At 38.1% G+C, this 18,105-nt stretch overlaps 1 protein-coding gene and 1 non-coding gene across 3 annotated transcripts in view; one reads left to right on the top strand and one right to left on the bottom strand.

The window, feature by feature from the left end:
• EIF2B3 (eukaryotic translation initiation factor 2B subunit gamma) overlaps positions 1-18,105 on the top strand; it is a 153,685-nt gene that overhangs the window by 15,414 nt on the left and 120,166 nt on the right. The window lies entirely within an intron of this gene.
• LOC137763114 (U6 spliceosomal RNA) lies at positions 2,410-2,516 on the bottom strand. Its single transcript, XR_011073680.1, has one exon. It is a non-coding gene; the product is annotated as a U6 spliceosomal RNA (small nuclear RNA).

The following is an 18,105-nucleotide window of genomic DNA, read 5'->3' as shown; positions in this document are numbered from 1 at the left end:
ATTGCCTTGGTTATTCTAGGTCCTTTGCATTTCCATATAAATTTTAGAATTAGTTTGCCAGTTTTTACAAAAAAGCTTTCTGGGATTTTGATTGGAATTGCATTGAATCTATAGGTCAATTTGGGGAGAATTGACATCTTAATATTGAATCTTCCAATCCTTGAACATCTATTTATTTAGGTTTTCTGTAATTTCTCTCAGTAATGTTTTTATAATTTTCAGTATAGAGGTTTTGAACATCTTTCAGTAATTTTATTCCTATTTCATTTCAATGTAATGATATTGTAACTAGTATTTTTTATTCTATTTTCTAATTGTTTATTGCTTGTATATAGCCATACAACTGTTTTTTTGTATATTGACCTTGTGCCCTGTGACTCTCTTAAATTGTAGATTCTTTAGGATTTTCTATACACATCATCATGTTGCCTGCAAATAAAAACAGTATTATATCTTCCTTTCTAATCTTAATGCCTTTTATTTCTTTTTATTGTCTTATTGCCCTGGCCAGGGCCTCCAGTGCAATGTATATAGGCATTTCCTTTCACTTTTTGGCCTCCTTTTTGTCCTTCTATGCTTCCACCCAAGTAGGCTTTGGTGCTTCTGATTACAGTGGGGATTTCTAATACCATAATGTTGGGTGTGTTGCTTTCTTTAGTGCAGCTGCTTATTTCTTTAGGGAAGATATGGAGAATTTCACTAGGGTCATGAGAACTCTGTTCTTTCACAGGGATAGACGCCAGGTTTACCAAGAAGCTAAGGGTGTTTAGTGGTCTTCCCAGGAGCTGTTTTAGTTACTGTCTAACAATTTAGTATGGAGGTATAAACTAAACTCTCTGCTCCCTAATCTATAAATCTTAGAAATGTTATTTTTGCCCTAGCCTAGAACTGGAGATCCTGGGAGTTTCATGCAAATAAGTTCCTATAACTCTTAGAGGCTTGACAAATAATGGGGGCAACTATTAATAAATAGGAGAGGGTATGAGATGAAGGGTAAAGTAACTGCCAAAAGGACATTTTACTCCCAAGTTACTACCTCTTCTTATGGTTTTGATCACTTCTTATTTTAGGGCTTCTCCTTATACCTAGGATCAGAATCCTCATTAAGTCATTCTGCACAGTCTAATTTCTATTCCTCCCTTACCCCTTTGTTTTCACATCATTTACACGGCATCCTTTATATACAGTCCTACCTCTGAGCTTTCTTCTCAAGCTGTGACTTTGGCTAGCAAGTCTCTGCTCTCTTTGCTGTCTCCACTTGGTTTCTCCTATACCAGTGGCACCTGAAATCCTGGCTTCACATCAGCTTGTATTCCAACCTGGAATAGAAGGCAGCAGAGCTAACCTGTGGAGGAACATAAATAGACGCCTGAATAAGCCATTAAGAACAAAGTAAAACCTGAGCCAAAATTCAGAACCATCTGATTGGGATCAACATGAGCTTGTAGGAAGCACAATGGAAGTACGTATAAATAGTTAAAAAAGTGAGACAGCCTTAGGAGGCAGTTTGTTAGTGTTTGCTGAGGGATGACTGGTACCTCCTTAAGGGAGAAAGTTGTACCCACAGGCTGTGCCATGGTTTAAAAGCAGTGCTCCTTTGAGCATTTATTTCTCGTCCCCTGTGCCCACAAAGCAGCTTCCTAAACATTTGGAGACTCTTTTTCAATAAGATTTTAGGTAAGATAAGAATATTCCCTTTGAGAGTTTTGAGTTTATTTGCTTTTGGTTCTTTTATCTTTACCCACTTCCTCCAGATTGAGTTCCCCAAATATTACTGTGAGGTTATCCCATGTGGCTTCTGCTTTGCTCAGAGAAAGACCACAGTAGTATATTAGCTTTATTTGGCTTCTTTGTTTAAAATATGTTTTATCATTTTAATTTATCATCTTTGTCATTTGCCTTGTATTTGCTAAATGTATTCCAGTCCTACTTGTATGTGGAAACTTCTGTCATGTGTACTTATAGAATATTGGAGCTGGACATCATATCTGCTATGTTATGTTTTTTCAACATATTTCATTTGGTTTTATTCTTCTGGCACTGTTTTCTACTTCATTTTGCCTTATCTCATCCCACAATTTTGCTGATTTACTGGCTTTTCACTTTTTGTTTCAGCTGCCCAAACCTCTTTCCCTGACTTATCAAGAGAGATTATTGGCTCATTCATTCTCCCAGGCCCTGGGCGAGTGAGCTCCATTCTTATAACTGGTGCTGATAATATAAAAGTTCTTAGATTTTATATTTTCTTCATAATTGTGTTTCATATTTGCTGATGAATGATTCAGTCTTACCTATGTCTGAACTCATTCATTTGGCAAATATTTGTTCAGTCAACTAATAATAATGATTAAAATTGTTATTTATTAAATACCAATTGTGGACCAGTTATTTTTTTAAACTTTTTTTTTTTTTAATATGGAATGCTTCATGAATTTACGTGTCATCCTTGTGCAGGGGCCGTACTAATCTTCTCTGTTTCGTTCCAATTTCAGTATATGTGCTGCCGAAGCAAGCACTTTTTTAAACTTTTTATTATGGAAAATTTCAAACATGTACAAAAGTACATGGAACATTGCCTATGTATCTGTCACCCAGCTTCAACAGTTATCAACTCATGGCAAATCTTATTTCATCTGTATTCCCACCCAACTTGCTACCTCTCATGTTCTTTTGAAGGAAATCTCAGACATCATGTCATTTCATCTGTAAATATTTCAGAACATTGGTATATGAGGGCTTTTTAAAAAATAAAAATAAAAGTATAATGCCATTATACCACCTAAAAAAACAAATTAATAATTCATTAGTATCATCAAGTATCCAATCAGTATATGAGTTTCTAGTTGCCTCTTAAATAGAATTTTTAAATCTTTTTAGTGTGTTTATTAAAATCAGGAAGCAAATAAGGACTACACATTATAATTGATTAAAATATCTCTTTTAATATATAGATTTCGCCTCCATCTCTCTTTTTTTTGTCCCACCTTATAATTTATATGTTGAAGGAACTGGGTATTTTTCTTGTAGAGTTTCCCACAGTCTGCATTTTGCTGATTGTGACCCTGTGGTGTCGTCTTTTTTTTTTTTTAATATACATTTATTTACCTATTTATTTATTTTTGGCTGCGTTGGGTCTTTGTTGCTGCGTGCGGGCTTTCTCTAGCTGCAGCGAGTGGGGGCGGCTCTTCGTTGCAGTGCACGGGCTTCTCATTGCGGTGGCTTCTCTTGTTGCAGAGCACGGGCTCTAGGCGTGCGGGCTTCAGTAGTTGTGGCATGTGGGCTCAGTAGTTGTGGCGCACGGGCTTAGCTGCTCCGAGGCATGTGGGATCTTCCCGGACCAGGGCTCAAACCTGTGTCCCCTGCATTGGCAGGTGAATTCTTAACCACTGCGCCACCAGGGAAGCCCTGTGGTGTCATTTAAAAAGTACTCCTCTCTCTGTATTTTCTATAACTTGGTAGTTGGACCTAGAGGCTAAATTAAATTCCAGTTTGAATTTTTTTGGCAAAATGCTTTTGTAGGTGGTGGTGTCTTCTATCTTGAGGCAAATCATTTTCTGATTGTCTTCTTTTGGTGTTAGCAGCTGTTAATGATCATTACCACCAGTCCCTAGTCCTTGTCTCTCTGGTCATTTGGCTGTCTGAAGCTTATTACTAGTAGATTCCTTAAGAAGTGGTCATGGTATCAGTGCTCAACAGATTATCTGCAGCCTTTGTATTCATAAGCCAATTTATGGGGATATAATATCCTTGACTCATATTTTTTCCTTAAATATCTTAAACGAATTCTTTCATTATCTTCTATTGTAAAGTGTTGCTGTCAAAACAGTCCGAGTGAAAATGTGCTTTTCTTTCCCTTATGAGTGAATTGGTCCTCTTGTCTAGGCTCCCAAGGGAGTTTTTATTTTTCTTTAAAATCTTGTGGTTTTACTACATAATATGTCCCGTTGATGTTCTGAATCATATTTTCTAGATATGTAGTACGTCCTTTCCCTGTGAAGTTTCTGCCTTTTTTATTACTTCAGAGAAGTTTTTTAGAATTACAGTTTTAGGCATTCGTTCTGTTACATTGCTTTGGTTTTAGTCTTTGGGACTCTTATGTGTATGCTGGATCTTTGTTGCTTATCTTCTCTTTCTGCTACTTTGCCTCAAATCCTTTTTATCTTAAAAAACAAATTTTTTTTTTAGGATTTTCTTCCTTTTTTACATTCTGTTTCCCTTAAGGCAGCAGTCCCCAATCTTTTTGGCACCAGGGACCAGTTTCGTGGAAGACAGTTTTTCCATGGACCAGGGGTGGGGGTGTGGGGGGTGTGGGGGATGTGGTTTCAGGATGATTCAAGCGCATTACATTTATTGTGCACTTTATTTCTGTTATTATTATTCCATTGTGATATACAATGAAATAATTATACAGCTCACCATAATGCAGAATCATGGGAGCCCTGAGCTTGTTTTCACTTGCCACTAACTGATAGGGTTTTTTTTTTTCCTTTTCTTTTCCATTATGGTTTATTACAGGATATTGAATATAATTCCCTGTGCTATACAGTAGGACCTTGTTATTTATCTATTTTTTTAATAGATCTTTATTGGAGTATAGTTGCTTCACAATACTGTGTTAGTTTCTGTTGCACAACAAAGTGAATCAGCCATGTGCATACACCTGTCCCCATATCCCCTCCCTCTTGAGCCTCCCTCCCATCCTCCCTATCCCACCCCTCTAGGTCATCACAAAGCACCGAGCTGATCTCCCTGTGCTATGCTGCTGCTTCCCACCAGCCAACTGTTTTACATTCGATAGTGTATATATGTTGATGCTGCTCTCACTTCCCCCCAGCTTCGCCCTCCCACCCCATGTCCTCAAGTCCATTTTCTATGTCTACCTCTTTATTCCTGCCCTGCAACTAGGTTCAGCTGGTAGGGTTTTGATATGAGTCTGCAAGCAGTTGACTTATTATGGTCTCTGGGCAGTCAAACCTCTCTGCTAATGATGATCTGTATTTGCAGCCGCTCCCCAGTGCTCCCTAGCGTTAGCATCACCACTTCAGTTCCACCTCAGATCATCAGGCATTAGATTCTCACAAGGAGCACGCAACCTAGATACCTCGCATGCACAGTTCACAGTAGGGTTTATGCTCCTGTGAGAATCTAATGCTGCTGCTGATCTGACAGGAGGTGGCACTCAGGCAGTAATGCAAGCAATGGGGAGCAGCTATAAATACAGGTGAAGCTTCGCTCGCTCGCTTGCCCGCCTGCTGCTCACCTCCTGCTGTGCGGCCTGGTTCCTAACAGGCCATGGACCAGGACCCCTGCCTTAAGGCATTAAGAGTTGTGTTTTATTCATTCTTGTGTTCTTCCTAGTTCAGCTGTTATTTCTGAAATGATTTTTTAATTTTATTTTTAATTCATTCTTGAGTTCTGTCATTTCATTTCTAACTATTCTAATTCAGATTTATGTTGTTCTTTGACATTTTCTATCATTTTCTTATTTTAGATAATTTTGAAATCTTAGGCTATGAATTTAATCTGTCTTTTGAGCATGTCTTTCTGACATCTGCTTTTATGGTAGAGATGTTATTCTAACTTTTATTATTATATTTTTCAACAATAACCTTGTATAGGATTTGACTGTAATCCTTTTCTATTACTAATTTTAACCTGAAATTAGTTTTCCTAAATTTTTAGAAGGGAAGGCTGTCAGCATAGCTTTTCTAGCTTCATAGCTCTAGAGCCCCCTCTTTTGAGATCTTTCTCCTCTGCTTCATTATCTTCATTTTATCTGGCCTTTTTCTTTCCTTTGCACTGATTATCCCTGTGCTGTCCAGTTTGGATTCTTTTCCCAGTGATTTCTCCTCATTGCAAGACTTCATGTTGAAAGTGAGTATTGGTGGTTCGTTAATTTCGAGAATTCATAGGGCCAGGACTACACCAGCCCCTTCAGACCTTACTGAGAATAGATAAGGGGACTGTCTTAGGAGAGTTTAATGGAAGAGTTAGTGATTGAACCTTAGTCATTTACTTCAAAGCCCATGCTCTTAACTACCATACTGTGCCATATAGTCTGGGATAAAGGTAAGAATAGAATGTATACTTTATCCTGTAGGGATACTTTGAAGGATCATTAACAGGTTGATATTTTAGAACTATTACTGCATGACTGAGGGGAGCTAGAGAGACCCTGGAAGGCTCTTGCAGTAGCCTGGTAAGAAATGAGGAAGGACCAAACCAAGTCAATGGCAGTGGTAATAGAGAGAAGGGAACAAATTGGAGAATATTTAGGAGACCTTTAAGGCTAATTAACTGGATGTGGGAGGAAAAGGAGGAGTGGTCAAGTGTGACTTCCAGGTTTCTAGCAAGAGCAACTGGATGGATGGTGGTGACATTCACAAAGTTAGAGACTGCAGGACAAGGAATAAATTTATAGGGGTAATATGACGAGTAACTGCATTTAGCTTACTAAATACACTCTGCCTTTGCAATTCCACCAATTTGGATACTTGTACATCCACCTGGAACATGTTCAGTTCCCTCTATCCATACCTAAATAACTAATTCCTGATCTTCCTTAACCTGGATTTCCCCCCAAAAGCAGAGCCTGAGATAAGGGTATGTGTATGGGTAGTTTATTTTGAGAAGTGATTCTAAGGAACAGGAGTGGGATTTGGAAAGAGTGATATAGGGAAAAAGGGAATGGCAATCTAAGTGTGTGTTATGGACTTGGTTACCACTGTGGACAACTGAAGCTTAGCTCTGGAGACCTTCTCAGGGGCCATGTGGAATGTACCTTAGAGTAATTGCCCAAGACTTGGAAAAGAGGAGTATTTATTCACTAGCTTCCTTTACCCATTAGTCAAAGGTTGCCCCGTGGGTATAAATTTCCTCACACTTTAAGGTTTGTATGTGTGCCAGAATGGCTGAGTGGGTTCCCACAAGTATCCCACATGGTGGTTGCTGGAAATCTCAGGACAGAAAATGAGAGATGACTGGTGCATGAAGTGAAATGCTGTCAGGTTACATAGCTGATGGCAAGAGAAGTGTCTGGAATAAAAAGATGGACCCACAGAATGCGAGATGGGTCACAAGAGATGTCTTACTCATCTTTCAGGACTTGGCTAAAACTTTGATTGCCTCTGAAGCCTTCCTTAGCCTCCAAGTTTAAATTAATTGCCCCATCTAATTGTTCCCTAAGCACCCCTGTGTTTATCCTTATTATATAACTTTTTATATAAAACTGTATTGTAATTCCTGTTAGTTATCTGTTTCCCTCTCTTCCTTTCTCTTGATAGGTTGGGATAGAATTAGAGTCCAAGGGAACAATTTTCTTGTTTCAGATGAGAGAAACTGAAGGATAGTAAAGGATTAAACCAGCCACTTTAAATATTAAAGGCCATAAGGATCTAGGTGGTTGGAAATTTACCTTCACTGTAGAATCTACGGTGCCCAGCACAGAATTTGGCACTTATTAGTGGTCAAAATTTAAATATTTTTGAATGGATGAATGAATGATGACTGACTGAATGAATGAATGAATGGATTGATGGATAAAAAAATAAGAGTTTGGCTTCAGACCTGTTAAGAATTAAATTCAAGTAGGATATCTAGCAGGTAGTTGATAAACTTATGTAGAGTTCAGGAAGAAGATCTGAGCTAGAGATACAGGTCTAAGAGTCATCAGCTTATAAGTGATAGCTGAAGCTATGGATGTGAACCATCTTTCCCACAAGAATAAGTAGAGTAAATAAAAGACAGAGTCCAGAGGGCCTTAGGAAACACCAATACTTAATATTAATAGACAGGTAGAAGAAGAGGACCCTCTGAAAGAGAGACACTCATGATCATGGATGTTTTAAAATAATAGATAAATAATAACTAATACATACATGTGGTTCAAAAATTTTAAAAATATAAAAAGGTTTATGGAGAAATGTTTTCCTTTCTTCCGTATCTACCAGCCATCCAGTTCTCCTTATTAGCCACTGTTATTAGTTTCTTATACTTTGAGGGTGTTTTAGTTTAGGATGGAAGCAACTTGAACATTTTTATAAGAGAGCAAAAGAGACAGTGGAGAAGTACAGAAGAAAGGAGATAAATGATGGATAAGGTTCCCAAGGAGACAAGAAGGAATTAAGGTACAGTTTTGGGCAGGAAGAAGGCTTACATCTTCCACTGAAATGAGAGGACAGGCGGGAAGAAAAGGCTCAAATGCAGATCAGGAAGGAGAGCAGGAATTAAAATAATTCCCTCCTGAGGCCTCTATATTTTTGATGAAGTAGGAGGCAAAGTTGTCTGTTGAGAATGTAGAAAGAGAAGGTGATGGGATTGGGACTTGTGAGTAATGAAGCTTTAGAATTACCACTGGAAAATGGGAGAGAGCTGACCAGAGACACTGAGAAGGAGGTCTAGGCAACATCAGGGGTGTAGCTGATGTTGAAGAATATAAATTTATAGTTACTTCAGTTAGCACAATTGTTGGGGGGATTTCCTTTTTTTTTTTTTTTTTTCCCCTTTCACCATTGCTCAGGTGTCTAGGTATGGAGGAGAAGACATGTTTGGATTGATCAAGGATATGGGCAAGGTCAGCATTTGTACCCACTGGAGAGAGGAGAAAACTGAGGCTAGGAAGAATGAGATTTGGCTAAGGACTTAACGGACAAAGCCCTTCCTTCTCTTCTTTCTGGCATGATCTTGGCACAAACTTTCCTCCCAGAGCCAGTTCCTCCAGATTGGATCTGAGTCCTGCGTGAGAGTTTATACATTCATTCCTCTTCTGTGGGATAGCTAGTTTGCTTTCATTTCTTTCACTATGTATAGTGCTACAATGAACATCCTTGCACTGGTTTATTTGTGCTCGTGTTGTGAAGGTAGACACCTGAAATGATGTGTGGGTTGTAAGTTATGTGCATCTCCAAGTTTACTAGATACTGGCAGATTGTTCTCCAAAGTAGTCATACTAGTCTACATTCCCGCCAGTAGTATAAATGAAGAGTTCTGATTTCTCCCTGTCTTCACTAACAACTGATGTTCTAAGACTTTTACGTTTTCAGTAATATGATGGGTGTGAAATGGTACCTCAGTGTTGGGGTTTTTTTGTTTGTTTGTTTTCATTTTTGTTTTTTGGCCATGAAACGTGGCTTGTGGGATCTTACTTCCCCAACCAGGGATTGAACCCAGGCCCCTGGCAGTGAGAGCACCGAGTGCTAACCACTGGACCACCAGGGAATTCCCCTCACTGTTGGTTTAGTTTTGCATTTTCTTGATTACTTGAGAATTTTTTGCTAAGTATATTGGCTCTTTTCCTTTTCAATGAATTTCCTGTTCATATCATTTGTCCACTTTTTGTTTGGGTTGTTTGTCTTTTTCTTGCTAATTTGTAGTATGTACTCTCTACGCTCTGTATACTAATCCTTTGCTGATTATATGGGTTGCAGCTTTCCCCCCAGTGTTACCCCTCTTTTCTCTTTGTTTATAGTATCTTTTGTCATACAGAAGTCTTAGCTTTTTTTTTGTGGTGACCTAGATCAATCTTTTCCTTTATGGTTGGTGCTTTTTGTGTCTTACTTAAAGTATTAACGATAGACTCCTGCCATCTAAAACTTTACAATTTTGCTTTTCATATTTGGATTTTTAAATTAGTATTTATAGTTGCATATGATGTGAAATAGGTATCTATTTTTATCTTTTTCCCAAATGAAGAGTTGGTTATCCCAGCACAATTTATTGAATAATCTTTTCTTTCCCGATTTATACCAAGCTCCACATATACGTGGGACTATTTCTAAGCTTTCTGTTCTGTTCCACTAGTCTAGTTGTCTTTTCCTTCACCGATATCCTATTGTTTTAATTACCATAGCTTTATAGAAATTCTGTCTAGTAGGATGACTCCCCTCTACCTCACCTTATTATAATTTTTCTTTAAAGTTGTCTTGGCCACTCTTCACCTTTGACATATGAATTTTAGTATCAGCCGTGAAAAATCTTATCTTAGTGTTTGATTGGAATTACAGTGATTTTCAGATTAATTTGGGAGAGTTGGCATTTTTTAATACTGAGTCTTTCTATTCCTCGAACATAATATGTCTCTCTTTATTAAGGCTATTTTTGTGTTTTTAAATAAAGTTTAATAATTTCCTATAAAAATGTCTTACACATCTTTTGTTGAATTTATTAGTAGATGCTTTCTAGTGTTGTTATTGCAATGGTACTGTTTTTAAAGGTCCACACATTATATTTGGTTATGTCTTTTTAGTCTCTTTTACTCTAGAACAATCTCCCCTCCACCTCCTTTTTTTTCTTATGCCATTGACTTATCAAATAAAACAAGTATTTGTCCTATAGAGTCTCCCACATCTCGGGTATGTCTGCTTTCTACTGATGTCATTTAACTTATTTTTGATCGGTATTTTGTTTTATTTTTTTATTGAGGTATAATTGACATGCAATATTAGTTTCAGGTATACAGTTATAATGATTTGATATTTGTATATATTGTGAAATGATCACCACAGTAAGTCTAGCTAACATTCATCACCATATGTAGTTACAGAATTTTTTCTCCTTGTGATGAGAACTTTTAAGATCTACTCTCTTAGCAACTTTAAAAAATGTGCAGTACAGTACCATTAACTAGCCACCATGCTGTACATTGCACCTCCATGACTTACACTTATTTTATAACTAGAAGTGTGTACCTTTTGACTCCCTTTGCTTATTTCACCTACCTCCCACCCCCTACCTCTGACATCTACTAGTCTGTTCTCTGTATCTGTGAGCTTGGCTTTGTTGTTGTTGTTTTAAGATTCCATGTATAAGTGAGATCATATAGTGTTTGTCTTTCTCTGTTTGACTTATTTCACTTAGCATAATGCCTTTGAGGTCCATCCGTGTTATTGCACATGGCAAGATTTCACTCTTTTTTATGGCTGAATAACATTCTATTCTATTCATATACCACATTTTCTTTATCCATTCATCTGTCAATGGACACAGGTTGTTCCATATCTTGGCAATTGTAAATAATATTGCAGTTGACACTGGCTAACTTGTTTCTCTTTTTCAGTATTTTCTTGTAAACTGGAGTTTGGCTCTAACTGTTGATTAGATTCAGTTTCAAGTTTTTTGGCAGTAATACTTCATATGTATACTTCATATTTCATTATATTCAGATCTGAAATCAGGCATTTCTTTTAAAAATCTTGATTTTGATTATGATGTCGGTCATACCTCAAAAAAGTGGTTAAAAAAAAAAGAGCTTGTTTCTTTTTGTGGAACATGATGTTTATGGACTATAATCTGGGCTGTAGGAAAAATAGAAGCTTTTAAATTTTATTGTAATTGATTTTTCAGTTTTTCTTTTATGGTTTGTGATTTCTGTGCCTTGCTTTAGAAATTCTTCCCTATTTTAAGGTCTTAAAGATATTTTCTTATAATCTCATGTAAAAGTTTAGTCTTGCTTCTCACATTTCAGGCTCTAATTCACTTAGAATCTCTCTGTTTATTTCAGTCTTTTTAAGTATATCTCAAAGTTTTGTAATATCCTTCATAAAAATCTTATTTATCTTTTGTTAGATTTGTTCCCAGATTGTGTTTTCATGCTCTTTTTATTAGTATATATACTGTATATGTAAATAATATATATATAACTTAAAGAATCAAATAGTTCTACAAGACTTAGAGTGAAGGACAAGGGTCTCCTGTACTATCATTCCTCATTCCTTATTTTTGCTCTTCAGAAGCAACTGCTTTCAACTCTTCTTTTTTTCCTTCTGATAATGTCCTCAATATTTTTAAGTATCATATTTATACTACTATTTTCTTTAATTTTTATTTTTAAAAATATTTAATTAATTATTATTATTTTTGGGGGGGGCTGTGTTGGATCTTCCTTGCTGCGCACGGGCTTTCTCTAGTTGCGGCTAGTGGGGGCTACTCTTTGTTGCGGTGTGTGGGCTTCTCATTGCGTTGGCTTCTCTCGTTGCGGAGCACAGGCTCTAGGCGTGCAGGCTTCAGTAGTTGCAGCATACGGGCTCAGTAGTTGTGGCACGCGGGCTCTGGAGAGCAGGCTTAGTAATTGTGGCGCATGGGCTTAGTTGCTCCACGGCATGTGGGATCTTCCCGGACCAGGGCTCGAACCCGTGTCCCCTGCATTGGCAGGCGGATTCTTAACCACTGCGCCACCAAGGAAGTCCTTTTCTTTAATTTTTAGTTAATATCTGTTGAATTTCTAGTATGGAAAGTAAGGATTTGACTCATTTAACATTTTGTCTGCCCCTCTCCATGTACATATGCACGCTCCCCCTTTCCTAATCTCCCAAATATAGTAGCATCATAATTTTTATTAAATCAATTATGAGGGCTTATTTATAGCTGAGCCTTATAGTGTACGAGTATTGTATTTCCCTTTTTAAAAAATCAACTTTATTGAGTTATAATTTGTATACAATAAAATACACCCATTTTAAATTGTACAGTTTGATTTTTTTTTAAATCGGGTTTATGGAGGTATAAGTTACATACATAAAATTCACCCTTTTTGGTATACTGAGTTTTTTAAAAATTTTTTAAAAATTTTATTGGAGTATAGTTGATCCATAATGTAGTGTTACCTTCAGGCGTACAGCAAAGTGACCCAGTCACACACACACATATATCCTTTCCCCTTCAGACTCCCCCACCCCCCATATAGGATATCACAGAATACCAAGTAGAGTTCCCTGCGCTACACTGTAGGTCCCTGTTGGTTATCTATCTTATATATAGTAGTGTGCGTGTAGTATACTGAGTTGTTTTGTATGTTTTTTTGTTTGTTTTTAATAAATTTGTTTATTTTATTTATTTATTTTTGGCTGCATTGGGTCTTCATTGCTGCACGCGGGTTCACTCTAGTTGCGGTGAGCAGGGGCTACTCTTCATTGCGGTGTGCGGGCTTCTCATTGTGGTGGCTTCTCTTGTTGCGGAGCACAGGCTCTAGGCGCGCAGGCTTCAGTAGTCGTGGCACGAGGGCTCAGTAGTTGTGGCTCACAGGCTCTAGAGCGCAGGCTCGGTAGTTGTGGCGCACGGGCTTAATTGCTCTGCAGCATGGGGGATCTTCCCAGACCAGGGCTCGAGCCCGTGTCTGCATTGGCAGGCGGATTCTTTTTTTTTTTTTTTTTTTTTTTAATTTATTTATTTATTTATTTTTAGCTGTGTTGGGTCTTCGTTTCTGTGCGAGGGCTTTCTCTAGTTGCGGCGAGCGGGGGCCACTCTTCATCACGGTGCGCGGTCCTCTCACTATCGCGGCCTCTCTTGTTGTGGGGCACAGGCTCCAGACGTGCAGGCTCCGTAGTTGTGGCTCACGGGCCCAGTTGCTCCGCGGCATGTGGGATCTTCCCAGACCAGGGCTCGAACCCGTGTCCCCTGCATTGGCAGGCAGATTCTCAACCACTGCACCATAAGGGAAGCCCCGGGAGGCGGATTCTTAACCACTGCACCAACCAGGGAAGTCCCTATACTGAGTTTTGATAAATGTACTGTGGTGGTATAACTACCACCACAATCAAGATATAGAAGAAAAGTTCTATCAACTCTTCCAAGCTCCTACTTTTTTTAAAAAAATACGTTTTGTTTTTCTTAGTTATTAATTGCCTCACTTTTAAAGTTGCTTAGTTTTCTGTTTCTATTGCTCATTCATCCTCAGATCCTTTAAAAGGAACATAAATGTATCAATATGTTTAAACACATCAGGTATTCTGTCAATCACTTTTTTTTTTCCTTTAAGACAACCCTCCTGGAAGCCATCCATTCTCTCTTCAGATTTCTACTGGTTGCTCTCTAGCCTGCGGCAGATCTGTCATCCTGGGACTTCTCTTCACCATCATTCTGTGAATTCCCTTCTCTCTCCTGTATTGGATGCCCTGGTTCCTAGATCTCACGTTTTCCTCTTTCTTGGTTTACTCCCTCATTTCAAAGGAACCCAGTCCTTATTGGCTTTTTAAAGAGAGCCTAGAAGTTAAATATTTTGAGAACTCGCATGTTTCAAAATGTTTTATTCCATCCTTACTCTTGAATGATAACTTATCTTTGTACAGAATTCTAGGTTAGAAATAATATTCTCTCAGAATTTTTTGTTCCAAGACCAAACAGACAAACGTCTTTGATGACTACCTGTGCTATAGGTAGATTTTTTTTTTTTTTTCTCCAGAGTTTACCCTTTCACTGAGGTCCCATTTATCCAGGGTCTCAGTTCAAACTCCCAGGTTTCATACCAGCTTCAAGCTACATCTTTTGGCCCAACGTAACACTTTAAAACCCCAGTTAGGGCAGCCAAGGTTTCAAATTAGTTTTCATTTCCTTCTTCAGTCCTGGCACTTGGTATTTTCCTATTCTTTCTCGTAAGTTTGAATACATTTGGAGTAATTTTTTGTTATTGTCTTATCCAAAATTCTTAGGTGTTTATAACCATTTTTGGGTTCCTAGTCCACCAGTTTTCCAACACCAGAAGTCTCTGTGCTAAACACTCTATATGCATTATTTCATTTAATCTTCCAACTACACTCTGAGGTAGATGCTATCTTTATCCCTCCTTTTTTGTTGTTTGGAAAGATATCCCATGTTTATGGATTAGAAAAATTAATATTGTTAAAATGTCCACACTACCCAAAGCAACGTACAGATTCAATGCCATCTCTGTCAAAGATCCAATGGCATTTTTTACAGAAATAGAAAAAAACATATATATATACACATATGCTTAAGATTCTTTTCCATATGGGTTATTACAAGATATTGAAAAAAACATAAGAAGAAAAAAATGATTCAGGAAAAGTACATTTTAGCTATTAGGGGTCTTTTGTGGTTCCATATGAATTTTAGGATTTTTTTCTATCTCTGTAAAAAATGCCATTGGATCTTTGACAGAGATGGCATTGAATCTGTACGTTGCTTTGGGGCAACGAGGTTGAATAACTTGCCTAAAGTTCAGGTGGAAAGAAAGACTGTGCATTAGGTGCCAAAGTCTCGGTAAGTGCATTGAGTAATCAAGGGATTAATAGGATCATGTCTGCTAGGTACAGTCAGATGACACTTATCTCAGTGGAAATTGAATTTTTATTCAAGAGTGCAGTAGTGGTGTGGGTTAGGGACATGGTAAAGAGTTAGAAGAGTACTATGCGCCCTCTAGAGGAGTATCAGGAAACACTACTTGGATCTGCTTATTGAAGAGGGAATGCTTCATGAATATCACTTTCTGATTGAGTATTGTGGGAAGAATAGGAATTTGTGATGGTGGGGTGATGAGGAGGGATAGATATTACTTGTGTGAAGGAGGTAGAATAGCTCCAGAAAAAAACATGAAAATGTTGGTAGATTTTGTTGAAGAATTATTACAAAACTGAGATTTGGGGGTATTTTTAGCTCCAAATTGTGTGATCTGAAGGCCTCACCCAGTGTTAAGCATATATCTTTAAAACTTATACCCAAGTCTATATTTTTTTTTTTGAAATATACTAAAGAAGAAAACATGCCAATTAAATAACTTAATTGGTATTCTTTTGTCTTTCTGGGTGGCAGCCTGAATTTTATCCATTTAAGTTTAATTTGATCATTTTTTAAAAAGTTGAACAATAATGGGAGAGAACAGAAAAGCAGATGAAAAATGAAATCGAAAAGCAACAGTGACCTGCTTTGCAGTAACAGCTGATTATTCACACAAGATCTCTATCTGTAGCCAGTTGAGCACTTTTGAGGTGTGCTCAACTAATTAAATTGGCTAAAGCTTTATAAATGAGTACATTTGAGAAATTAGTTAATTTACTTCAGAACCTTAGCTTCTGTTCTTAGAGACTACTCTAAAGTAGGGAGTTAATTTATTAGCTAAATATGAGGATGTAAATTTTATTTTCCTTGGAGCTACCTAGAACGTTTGCTCTGAAGATTGCAAGGGAGATCTTTCATATTTACTGTGCATGTCTGGCCTGGGTTTCTGATCCCCACAGCCACCTTGAAAGGTAGATGGTATTACTCTATTTTGCAGTTGAGAAACCTGATACTCAGAGAGCTTAAATAACCTGCCCCAAATCCCACACCTGGTTAGGTGCTGAGCGAGAGCTAGAACCCAGTCCTGGATTTTGAGATGCATTTATGAATTTCAAATGCCTATGCTTTTTTCACTCAATCATGTTGCCTCCAAAAGACAAGTATCAGTAGTCCTTATAGTCTACTCTAACTCTAGACTCTTGGCTTTAGAACAGGTTTAGTTGGTCTGGTATTTTTCAAAATTATATTTTCCTCTTCTTTTTGGGTCTGTGCGGTTGGTAGTTATTTTTATATATAGAACTCTTTCAAAGTGTGCAATTCAGTGGTTCTTAGTGTATGCAGAACTCTTTATATATATATATATATATTTTTTTTTTTTTTTTTTGCATTGGGTCTTCGTTTCTGTGCGTGGGCTTTCTCTAGTTATGGCGAGCGGGGGCTACTCTTTGTTGCGGTGCACAGGCTTCTCAGTGGGGTGGCTTCTCTTGTTGCAGAGCACCGGCTCTAGGCGCCTGGGCTTCAGTAGTTGTGGCACATGGGCTCTAGAGTGCAGGATCAGTAGTTGTGGCGCGCGGGCTTAGTTGCTCCACAGCATGTGGGATCTTCCCGGACCAGGGCTCAAACCCGTGTCCCCTGCATTGGCAGGCAGATTCCTAACCACTGCCCCACCAGGGAAGCCCTAGAACTCTTAAATAAATATTTTTGTGTAAAACATTTAAAAATTAGCAAATCTCCTAACAAGACTCAAGGAACTATGTTGTATCCTTGTCTTCCAAGAGTACTGCTTTTGCTTGATGATATCTTTCTCCAAGTGGAGGGAGATCGAGTGCTGTAGGGAGACTTTCTATCCTGTCTAGACCATATGAGCAAGAAACCTGTCTCTTCTTGAGCAAGAAGATCTCTATCTCTTGTGCAGGAAGTAAGGATGCAATCTGGGATCAGCACATAAAGCAAAGCTGGCTGACTCCTTGGACACTGAGCCTGACTTACATTAGTTGCTCCTCTGATTGTCTGAAGTAAGTGGCCAATGGTGCCATTTTTGTGCTTTAGGAACAGTGTATTCCTTAGATACACGTTTTGAGAACAGGTTAGTGAAGTATATTTAAGAGGCCTCAGCAGACTAAATCTATAATGGAGTTCTGTAGCCTGTGTTTAAAGCACTTATCTTATATTGCAGGTCTCATGGCTTCTCTTAATTTAGGGATTGTGGAGCTGATAATTTTCTATCAAATCTAGACAGGAATCTTTCTTTGGCGTCAGGCAGACCTCATTTACCCCCTGCCTCGGTTTCACAATGAAGAAAATAGGGATAATGATACCAACACATTAGTTAGAGGTTTAGTTATTTAAGTCCTTTGATATAGAAAAAAAACTATTGTCACATGTCTTATGAAACAGCTAACATGCTACAACAAAGAACAAACTATGCTGATGAAATCCCCATTGGAGAGACAGCTTATTAGAAAGATTGAGCATATGTGCTATTTTTAGGTGTTCAAAAAGCTAGGTGCAAGTTGTTTTCAGTTGAGTGCTTGATGTCTTTATCAAATTACAAATCTCTGTCATTCTTTCCTGGAACCTTTCATTTTGCCCAAGGATTTGTTTTTGGCAGATTTCTATCTGCTTGAAAAAAATGAGTACAGTTTGGTCAGGGGAAGATCTGAGAACTTGGCCCCAACTTGCTTGAAGACTTTTTTAAGTGGTAACTTTCCTTCTTATGACTGCTTTGGTAGGCTGTGGTTGCCTGGGAGGGCCTCAGTATATCCTCGATGATGCCTCTGTTGAGCCTGCTGGTGGCATAGAGAAAACCCCAGGAGTTACGACAGAAAGAAGTTAAAAAGTTAGGTGAGGGAATTTTTGAACCTTTTTTTCCATTTCCCATACCCCCTCTGGGAAATCTCGATGGAGCTTTTCTCTTGACTGTACTAATCTAGTATATGTGTCCACAAGCTTGAAATGTTTTCATCTTACCCTTGTTGGAACTCTGGTCTGTGGGATGGGATTTCTACAGCCGTATACCACATTTGGTAGCCAGAAAACCTGCAAGTTTTGTGTGAGCTTGATTCCTGTGAGTCTCTTTCCTTCTGTAGGGAAACTTTC

The sequence above is a fragment of the Eschrichtius robustus genome, chromosome 3 (assembly GCF_028021215.1).
Source record: "Eschrichtius robustus isolate mEscRob2 chromosome 3, mEscRob2.pri, whole genome shotgun sequence".
Lineage (NCBI taxonomy): Eukaryota > Metazoa > Chordata > Mammalia > Artiodactyla > Eschrichtiidae > Eschrichtius > Eschrichtius robustus.
This window is presented reverse-complemented; position numbering and strand designations above follow the sequence as displayed.